Raw genomic sequence first — 9,899 nt, 5'->3', positions numbered from 1 at the left:
TCCAAGCCTTATAGTGGTGAAGGGTAGTAAGGTTAGCCCTACTAGTATATGGCCTTTTGACTGTGGTGATCCAAAACCATGCTATATCATAAAACCTGGCTATATCCAGAGAACTGCTAAACCCTGTGACTGCTATTCCCCAGAAATCGGGTGGAGCGGTTATAGTGGGTTTTAGCAGTTCTCGGATATATTGTGTGTTTAAAACGCCCTATAGTAGGGCTAAGTAAAGTGGAGCATGTGTCCTCATATAAATATCTTGGCACTATGATTGTTGACAAACTCAATTGGCATACACATGTAGAATACTTGATCAAAAGACTGAACTCTAGAATCACATTGGCACTTCATTCGCTAGTCAAACTGCGTAGCAATGTGTGACCTACAATCCCGGAAAAAAATGTGTTCGAACACCCACTGTAATTCCCATGTTCTTCTTAGTATAGTGTGCACACTATATCCACTGGAAACTAAGGATTATAGTAGTGTTGTCTCAATGTTTATCTTAGGCATACTCCCTCCCCTTTCCCCACCAAACAATGTTGGGAGAAGATATGGTGAAGATGCGCATATTGGGCATGCTAATATTGTAAGGGGGTAGAAGGGGGACCATTTCCAATAAGGCCTTAAAAGTGTTCAAACAATTTTTCTAAGATTGTAGTTCTTTTACGTGATAATCAGAAAGAGCAGAAGGACACATCTGAAGTAATTTGCTGAATAGTACAATAAAGTATTACTTGACTTGACTGGACTTGACTTGGCTAATCATTCACAAAATCTAATCATTCACAATATAATTATAGTTTACATTATTTGCTAAATATAGTTTCCATATGTTTTAATAACATGCTTCTCATTCTAATAAGGTAGGGATTTGACTTGAATTTTTAGCCATGCTGTCAGCTTTACAATGAGTTGTGCTAACACTGGTAATATGAAATGACCAGTCACTGACATTTCCTTCGAAACAAATCCATGTAAATGTGCTGGTCTTAAAAGCCTTGCATTTTTAAATAGATAAAGTGTATATATTTGTTCATCATATTTATGCAGCTTGTATCATTCATTTTTATACACATCTGTGGATGTTGACAATTGAGAAAATTTCCCCGCTGCTAAACATGAATGACTGTGTCGCTGTTGTCACTTGTTCCCTTGTAGCATCAATGAGGGCATCAAATGATTCTATGGATAAAAAGAGTCAGAGAAAGAGAAGATAATAAGAAATACATACATTTGTACAATTGACTGTGGATACTCATGAATGTGTTATTAGCATTTTGGAACAGTAAATTCTATAATTAATGGAACTTAATTTAATGTCCTGATCTACTCGTACTGTTAGCCACACTCCAGCAATAGTGGAATTCCTTTCTTTTGTTTGAATAAACATAGTTCAAAAGCATTTGGGACCAGGTTGCTTTTGTATTACATTAATTTGAAAATGGCACATGGACACTTAAAATGACATGCGTAAGAATATTTGTGTTGTGTATCTGGATAATATTGTTTCCAGAATTGCTAAGTGGAATAAGATTTATATATAGACAAAGCAACTTCAAACAGTGCAATAGGGGAGACCGAGGAGTCTTTGCCCTTTTTCCGACTAGTATCTATATGTCAATTTTAAGGTTAGAAGGGACCTGACTGACCCATATGAGAGCCATGTGTCTTGGCTACATACAAACCCAATCTCAGGACTGCAAGCCTTACAATACTAACCGAGTAAAGCAGACAAACAAATTTAGGGAGCGGGGCAGGATGGCCCATATGGTAGGGCCAGTTCGCCCTAAAAAGTTAAAAATAACTAAACAAACATTTAGTAAAGGGTACTAGTACGAGGGGGTATCCAAAAGTTTTTGACATCACTCAGATGGAAAAGAGCTATATTGATGAAATTTTGTCAGTGTAATCACTGGTCCTTACGTACATTATGGTCCAAAAATGGTCTCCTAGGTATGTTTAATATTTTACAGGTGGCGCTATGATGGGCAGTAGGCGCATAACCTTTTCATGATAAGATCCTCCACTTTCTTGAGTTTCTTCACCGTGGCCGCATCATCCGTAAATGATTGACGCCCACTTCTTGGCTCATCTGTGAGGGACATGTGGCCAGTTTGGAAATTCCTTTTCAAAAAGCAACAGTGCCATATGATGGGCAATCATCACCGTAGATAGCTTTCATTTCATCATAGATTTTCTGAGCATTGTAGGCCTAACCCTCCAAATGCAGGAACTTAATCACGCTGTGTGCCTCAATTTTCACCATCTTGCAGGTTATGCGTCTACTGCCCATCTAGGGTCACTTGTAAAGAAAGTAAACATACTTAGGAGACCATTTTTGGACCATAATGTACATAAGGACCAGTGATTACACTGACAAAAGTTCATCAATATAGCTCTTTTCCTTCTGGGTGATGTCAAAAACTTTTGGATACCCCCTCGTATATTGGGCAGTTATTTACTTCCGGGGAAGAACAGGGTAAAGGGTAAAGTTCAAAATTACGCAGACCTGTTCAAAACTCACACCATCGTGACTCTCTGGTAATACTACTTCAGATAAGGTATACTTTGACCAATCTATGATGTACGGTTATGGAGTTATGGGCAAAATTGGGACGTCATAGGTCCAATTTTTCCTCCGATGGGGGCTAAAATGGAACTTGCTCTGATTTTGATGAAACTAGTCTCAAATTATTTGTATTGTTGCAAGAAATAGTTTTAACGATCTTGGGATTAATAGGGGCTGTCAGCCAATTTCGCCATCTTGTGGATACAAATGATCTGTGTGTTCATGTGTTAGACACTACGCGCAGGTCGCAGCTTGCCACGCATCGATGGTGCGTTTAGCTGTTCACATATAGATCGAACGAGTATCGCAGCGTGCACCCACAAGATAGCGGCATACAACATCACACTGATTATCTCTATTTTATATGCAAAAACTCAATATGAACTGTGAAAAGGGCTAGTGTAGGTTCATGGCTAAAGCCCCAAGAAGTTAGAGAGTTAACTGAAATTGCAGGGCAAAAATGCAACCTGTAATTATAGAAATGTATACAAATAAGCCTGACAGGTGGGGGGGGGGGGGGTCCAGGGAGGCATTTACGTTTTAGACCTTCAGCTAAAAATATTCTAATTATATGAAAATATAGGGATTATAGGGCTGTTAAAAACTTTCTAAGGAAATAGAGAAATCTTAAAAATATAGGAAATATATGGCCACTTGCAGCCCTGCTCATAGAGCTACATGATACACCTTACCTGACTCAAGCACCTGTAAAATGTACAACATTATCTGATTGCAGCTCTTGTAGGGTTCAGCAGAGAGAACAGGAAAGTATTTTTGCAACTGTTACAGCACTCTTGTTGTATTAAATCTCGTTTCACATATTCAGCTCCGACTACTTTCAACATGCAAAATCTGGAAAAGAAAAAATATAGGTTGAAGAAGAACTTCTCATAACAATACTAATTATGGCGTGTCCGTCCGTCCGTCCCTCTGTCCGCGCGCTATCGCATATTTATGAATATAAATGAGCTTATTTGCAAATTTTACCTACATTTTCATTATTCCACTCTTGGTATTGTAATGGTGGCCTGACGTGCAGTATAGTTTTGTGCCATGTTATTTGCATATCATTATGAATATTTATGTCCTTATTTACAAATGTATTTGCATTTGCATATATGCAAAACCACATACTTTCAAAAAAGTATGTAATTTTTTTGCAAAACCATGTGGTTTTGCATGCAGTACTGATCTTCCTCTCTTAACTTTGTATTGCATTTTTATATGAAAATGGAAATGGTCGTGTGTAATGAAGTGGTGTTCCTTTGTGCAGTAAATTTCAATGATCGCGCATCATATTGCATTGAAACACTCCTAATTTACTGAATATAGACCCTATCATAGTAAATGTGTATATTTTCTGAAAGGAAAATGTCCAGTCTGTCCAAATATGGCATGTCAGTAGGGGCTAGTCTGTGCAAATCCTTGTATGCATGAAAATGATGTCAACAAGAAGCACCGCCTCAAAAACATGTAACATCTAAACCACAGCACATATAAAAACCCAACCTTATCAGTGCAATGGCCCACCTAAATATATACTTTGAAAAGGTTGCCACTAGTTGATGAACTGTTATGATGTACACGGAATGACTTATTACAAAATTTTCAGTCAAAATAAGTGGAAAATACAGGATATACAGTGGCGTACCGTGGCCGCCCCAACCCCGGGGGGCTGAAGAAGAAACAATTTTGCCGCCCCTTCTTTAACAGCCCGAAAAGGTTGACCCAATTTTTTTTTTTTTCACGGTCGTTTGAAAAAGTGAAGAGCAAAAAAAAAAAAAAAAAAAAAAAAGAAAAAAAGGATTTTCGGCTCTAGCGCCCTAAAAGCAACCATTTTTCAAAATTTTTTAAGCTTTGTCAATTTTATTCGCCCTTTTTTATTTACTAATTCGTTTTGCCGCCCAATTCGTTTTTGCCGCCCCTGTTTTTGCCGCCTTCTTCTTCTTCCGCCGCCCTTCGTTTTTGCCGCCCCTACTTTGACCCGGGGCTAAGCGCTCAAAGCCCCCCATAAAATACTGCGCATGATATAATGCTTGGACTGCTTAAGACTTGCCCCTTTTTTGGAAAGAGTAAACTTCTTTCTTCAAGAAAATGTATAATTTTGATATAATATGTAGTTTGTAAATTAAGAATGTTTCAATGTATGATGGTGCGCGATATGTGTCCCAGGAACCAGGGAAGTGAGACAGATGGAACATCTATTGAATTATTTACGTAACATTGTATAGAAGGTACACGCCAAGCTATTGTGCTAACAATGTAGTCAGTCCGCACAGCATGCCTTTTCAGTGGATCAGGTATGCCGCTTCTATTTCAGTTTGTTTATTTACAGGTTTATATTGTTATTAACAAAAATTGTTTTTTTCTCGATTAATTTTCACATAAAATGTTACAGGACTTAGTTAACATCAAATTTATAGTCCATAAATTGCACAAAATCAACCAAAAATAATCATATTCGGCCATATGCTTACAGAATTAGAATATTGGAAATCAGTCATTTACATTTAAACCGCCAATTATTGCTATAAAATGGGCATTTGACACGTAAATTTATCTCACATCTATATGTGAGCCCAGGCCACCCCAAAATTGCTGTTGACGAAAATATTCTTGACTCTTGAGTCTGGTATTATATTTCCATTTTGCGTAAAATTAATTTCATTTCATTTTATTTTCTGTTTTGTCACTGCTATGAAAGTATGTATTTTTGCATGTATACCCGGTACATGTATGTACAAATTGCATTTATGGCTACAGGAGACTGACTACATAGGGAAACTTATTTTGCAAAAGTATGTAGGTCTCTACTTTTGCAAACATGCATGTATGCAAAACCACATACTTTTGGAAAAGTAACGGGTATGTAAACCGTAAACAAAATTTAACAGTACATACTACAGTATATGTATGTGCTTTTGCACGCTGCCAGTTCTGGGTCAATAATGAGATCAAGTAGTGTACGGTATGCATTTTTGCATCCTTTGTGACCTGAAGAAGTTACTTTGAGATTAACTCTAGCGTCAAATTTGCACATGTAGACTATATGAATTCCATGCTAGAGTCCTTTGCCATTTTTTTTTTTGGGTAGATCAGCGTTGATTTAATATCATAAGTTCATAACTTAAATCATGAAATGTACGGTTGTCGGTTGGCATGACATCACTTGTGATAGATCGCTTTTGCTGAGATTTGGCTGAATTCCATTTGGCTCACCCCCTCAGACACGAAGGGGACACATACCGTTGCACTATGGGGGAAATTGTCTTGAACTAAGAGGTCCTGCACAAACCAATAGGGATTTCACAAGGGTGTCCCCTTTGACAGACATTCTCTCGGTCGGGCTGTTTAGATCTATTGCACCCATGCACTTTCGGACAATGCAGTGGCATGTTTTGTGATTTCACCCACTAATTGCAATAGCAATTCAAGTGTCCCCTTTTGTAAGACAGGAGCCGAGATGGAACAGCCAAATCTTGGCAAAAGCAACCAATGGGTTTATATTCGAGAACTCCAGCTTCAAATTTGCACACGATAGTTACCGGTACTAGAGTGCTGTGCCATGTTTTGTTGGTCAGACAGCGGTGCAATTTTTTGCATCGAAGGTTATCTATATAAATAAAAGGAAGTTGCTAAATCTTGTGTGCTTGAATAGACTCAGAGATGATTTCACTTTCAGCTCTGATTTATTCGCATACATTGATCGGGTACATATTGCCATTAAACCATCTGAGGTTCATTTTGGCAAAAATTGATGGTAACTAAGAGAATAACATAAAAAACTGTTGTGTTGCTATGCAAAATCGCATGCAGTGGCATTGTGGGTAATAAGGACAGTGTGAACCGCGTAATAATATTTCCATTAAAAAACCATACGCAGAGCAACATTGCCCTGTTTTCTGCCAACTGCGAGGTGGCCAAGAAATGATTCAGGCTATCTAGATGCACAACATCGCGTACTTTAAGAATGATCTTACGAGCTTTTAAGCCCCCACGCACCCCATTTTCCGCCACTGCACCGAAGTTGGCAGCCAAGAGATTAAGTCTACGTCGGCGTGAATTTTATTATTTATTCTAGGCCTATAATGAATCGTCGTTTAGTTTTACAGCCACATTCATACGGGAGATTGAGGAATATACGGGGAACGCATTGCACTTTATTTGGTTGAAAACGGTCAAGACCAAGAATTGGCCTCAAAATCAGTGAAAATATGGTTAAAACCGGGTTTTTCCCAGGATTTTTGTTGTCAAAACTCAGTGGTAGCGTGCACCGTAACTAACTGGCAGCAGGGGTTGGCGTTAGTACGTCGGGCGTACTGAGCAATGTGACGCACACGTACGGGGTGCATAATATGAACAGACCAACTTTCCGTGCCAGAGAAATAGAAAAGAAAAGAAAGGAAGACAAAACTGAAAAGGTAGGCCTATGGATGGGTCGGGTTGTGGATTATATGCATGGTACTGGCAAGATGATAAAAATCGTGAGGATACGAGAGGAAAGAAGGAAGCTAAAAATGAAAGAAAGAAAAAATAAAAATAAAAAAAAAAATAAATAAATAAATAAATAAATAAATAAATAAATAAATAAATAAATAAATAAATAAATAAATAAATAAATAAATAAATAAATAAATAAATAAATAAATAAATAAATAAAGTAAAAAAAACTATTAAATAGATAAAATTCAAATGGGAAATCACAAGCTAAGCAGGAAATATGAAAAATGGGAACAAAATGTAGAAAAAAAGCCAAAACTAAAAGGAGAAATGTAAGAAATGGTAGATTTATAAAATAATGCATGGGAACGGGCTCAATAAATGAATAACATGGAAACGGAAATCACGAGCTAAGCAGCATGGGAACAAAATAGACCTATGCAAAAGAAACTGAAGAGAAAGAAAGGAGCTAAATGAATAGAAAAAAAAGAAGAAGACAAAAAAGGTAGGCCTACGGGTAGGCCTATTATACAGGTTATGATTACAGTAACTAAATGAAACGGGAGCAAACTAAAGAGGGAAAGAAAGAAACTAATCAGGAAAATTAAGGGATAAAAGAAGTTAAAATTAGAAACTAATCACGAAAAATAAGAAAAATAAATAACAACTAAAGGAAACGGGAAATCACAAGCTAAGCAGCTGATAAAAATGAAGCTATAAAGGAAAACGTGTAAGAAAGGATAGATTTAGAAAATAATGGGTATGGGGTTAGGCCTAGATAGATAAATAACATGGAAACGGAAAATCAAAAGCTAAATAGCATTTTGTTTTAATGGAAACAAACTAGGCCCGTGCAGAATAAACTGAAAAGAAAATGGAAATGCAAGAAGGGACAGGTTTAGAAAAATAACATTTACTTTTCAATGATTCTACCTTTTCAGTAATTCCTCCTGTTTTAGTGATCGCTCCCATTTACTCATCTAGCGGGGACCAGCCGAAGCGCTGGTATCCCGCTAGTTTATTGTAATTTTAGGAACATTTTTGATGCAATCGCCTGTGGTTATCGGCTGTATGTGTTTAATTCTGAACTTCCATTGCTTTGATTTATACGGTGTCATGCTTCAGCGAATCCTACTAAATTTTGAATGCAATGGTCTCTAGCCTAGAATGTGAAGCTATCGGTGAGCAAATTCTTGACTACATGTAAACTTCACGAGCAATGGAAGAAGCGATCTATCACAAGTAACGCCAGGCCAACCGTCCGAAAAGAATGACTGAGAAGTGGGCAAGTGATCTAGATGGAACTAGCATCCAATGTGATGTGAAGCTTCATGTACACCCGCAGCGTGTTAAGCCCATGAGTGCGCATCACGCAGTGAATCCAACCATGGCCATGCCATCGCACTCGTGATTAGTTTAGTACTATAATTAAGACTTAAAGCCATATTATCATAACATTTGCTGAGAACGCCCTCAATTTTTTTTTTTTTTTTTTATTCTGCGATTGTATAAATGTACGTAATTTTACGATTGTATAAAAATGTACTTTAGTCAATAAAGATACTCTGCAAAAATCAAGACTTTAGGTGCTGTAGTTTTGTCAAAATCCGAGATTTTGAATAAAACGATGGAACCGCATTTTACGATGGAAATATTTGTCTAGTAACACGTATGCACAGTAGGCCTACGTACATGGTGTGCAGGATCTACTAATCTATTTTTACAGAGACGTTATAATATGGCTTTAATTATTGTATCCAAGACAAGGGTTGTTCGTTCGTGTTGTAGTTTGAAATTTATGTGATAGGACCTAATTTGAATCGCGGTTGGATCGTCACGTGTACAGCTGTTCAACTTCAAGCAGTGTTTTAACTTTGAAAGCTATTGCTGTTGAAATTTCTAGCTGATACATACATCAAACGTATGGAGCTGCAGTATATTAAAAGCCGAAACTCACATACCTGAATGTACATGTACAATGTATCTATCTATGACAATAAGCCAAATCGGCATTAGAAGTTTGCAATGCATTGTGGGACAGTTTTTGCATTTTTAGGACACTTTGTCCTTTGACCTATCAGAAATATTGGTTTTGTGCATACAAAATAATTTTAAAAAGTTTTACTAGAATAAAAACAAATCAAAAATATATTTGTTGTATAGATTAATTATTTAAATATTTTTAATGATAACATTTTTACAATAATAGATAAATAAATAATAATTAGAGAAATTTCCCCGATATGTCAGAGGTCAAAGTGTCCTAAAAGTGCTCTCAAAAACCGGAAGTCACAATGGCGATTGGGCTTATTGACATGTCTATGTACTGTGTACATGCGATGCATGGCCATGGTGGATGTATGTATTGGGGTGTATCGTGTGTAGTAAACACTGACACGTCGTATCTTATAACTAATTTGCAAAGACTTACCTGGCTACGAGGAATGATTCAACCACACCAACTATCTGACAGTGATGCACAGATTCTCACATCGAATAAATATACACTACTTCGCCTAGCTGAGCGATATAAAGCGGCGGACATTATTCATTGCGAGAATGACAAGCTGTCTATATTCATGATATTGGAAAGCACCGCACACCACTAAAATCGTCGTCATTGATTTTGCCACGCAAGTTCCATAACTTTTTTTTATGCAAAAGAAGATTTTTTTCTTTACAGTTTCGAATTATAAATTCTGTATCATCTTAGAGAAGAATATTTTTCATAACAAAGCATGAATGGCTCAATATTATGAACATTGCTCGTCTACTTGTTGAGAAAACTAGCGATACATAAAACTCCGACTGCTAACTACATTTTGGCCTTGTATATTCATGCGCAGATAGCCGTAAATATTGCCCAAAAATTCCTGTTTTATTTAAACCT

General features: G+C 37.0%; 1 long non-coding RNA gene across 1 annotated transcript; it reads right to left on the bottom strand.

The window, feature by feature from the left end:
- Positions 1-9,576, bottom strand: LOC140144192 (uncharacterized). The gene is made up of 3 exons (XR_011857849.1): positions 9,441-9,576; positions 3,262-3,421; positions 1-1,182 (listed from the first exon to the last, which is right to left on the bottom strand). It is a non-coding gene; the product is annotated as an uncharacterized lncRNA (long non-coding RNA).
- Positions 9,577-9,899: the final 323 nt, after the last annotated feature.

The sequence above is a fragment of the Amphiura filiformis genome, unplaced genomic scaffold (assembly GCF_039555335.1).
Source record: "Amphiura filiformis unplaced genomic scaffold, Afil_fr2py scaffold_44, whole genome shotgun sequence".
NCBI classification, from domain to species: Eukaryota; Metazoa; Echinodermata; class Ophiuroidea; order Amphilepidida; family Amphiuridae; genus Amphiura; species Amphiura filiformis.
This window is presented reverse-complemented; position numbering and strand designations above follow the sequence as displayed.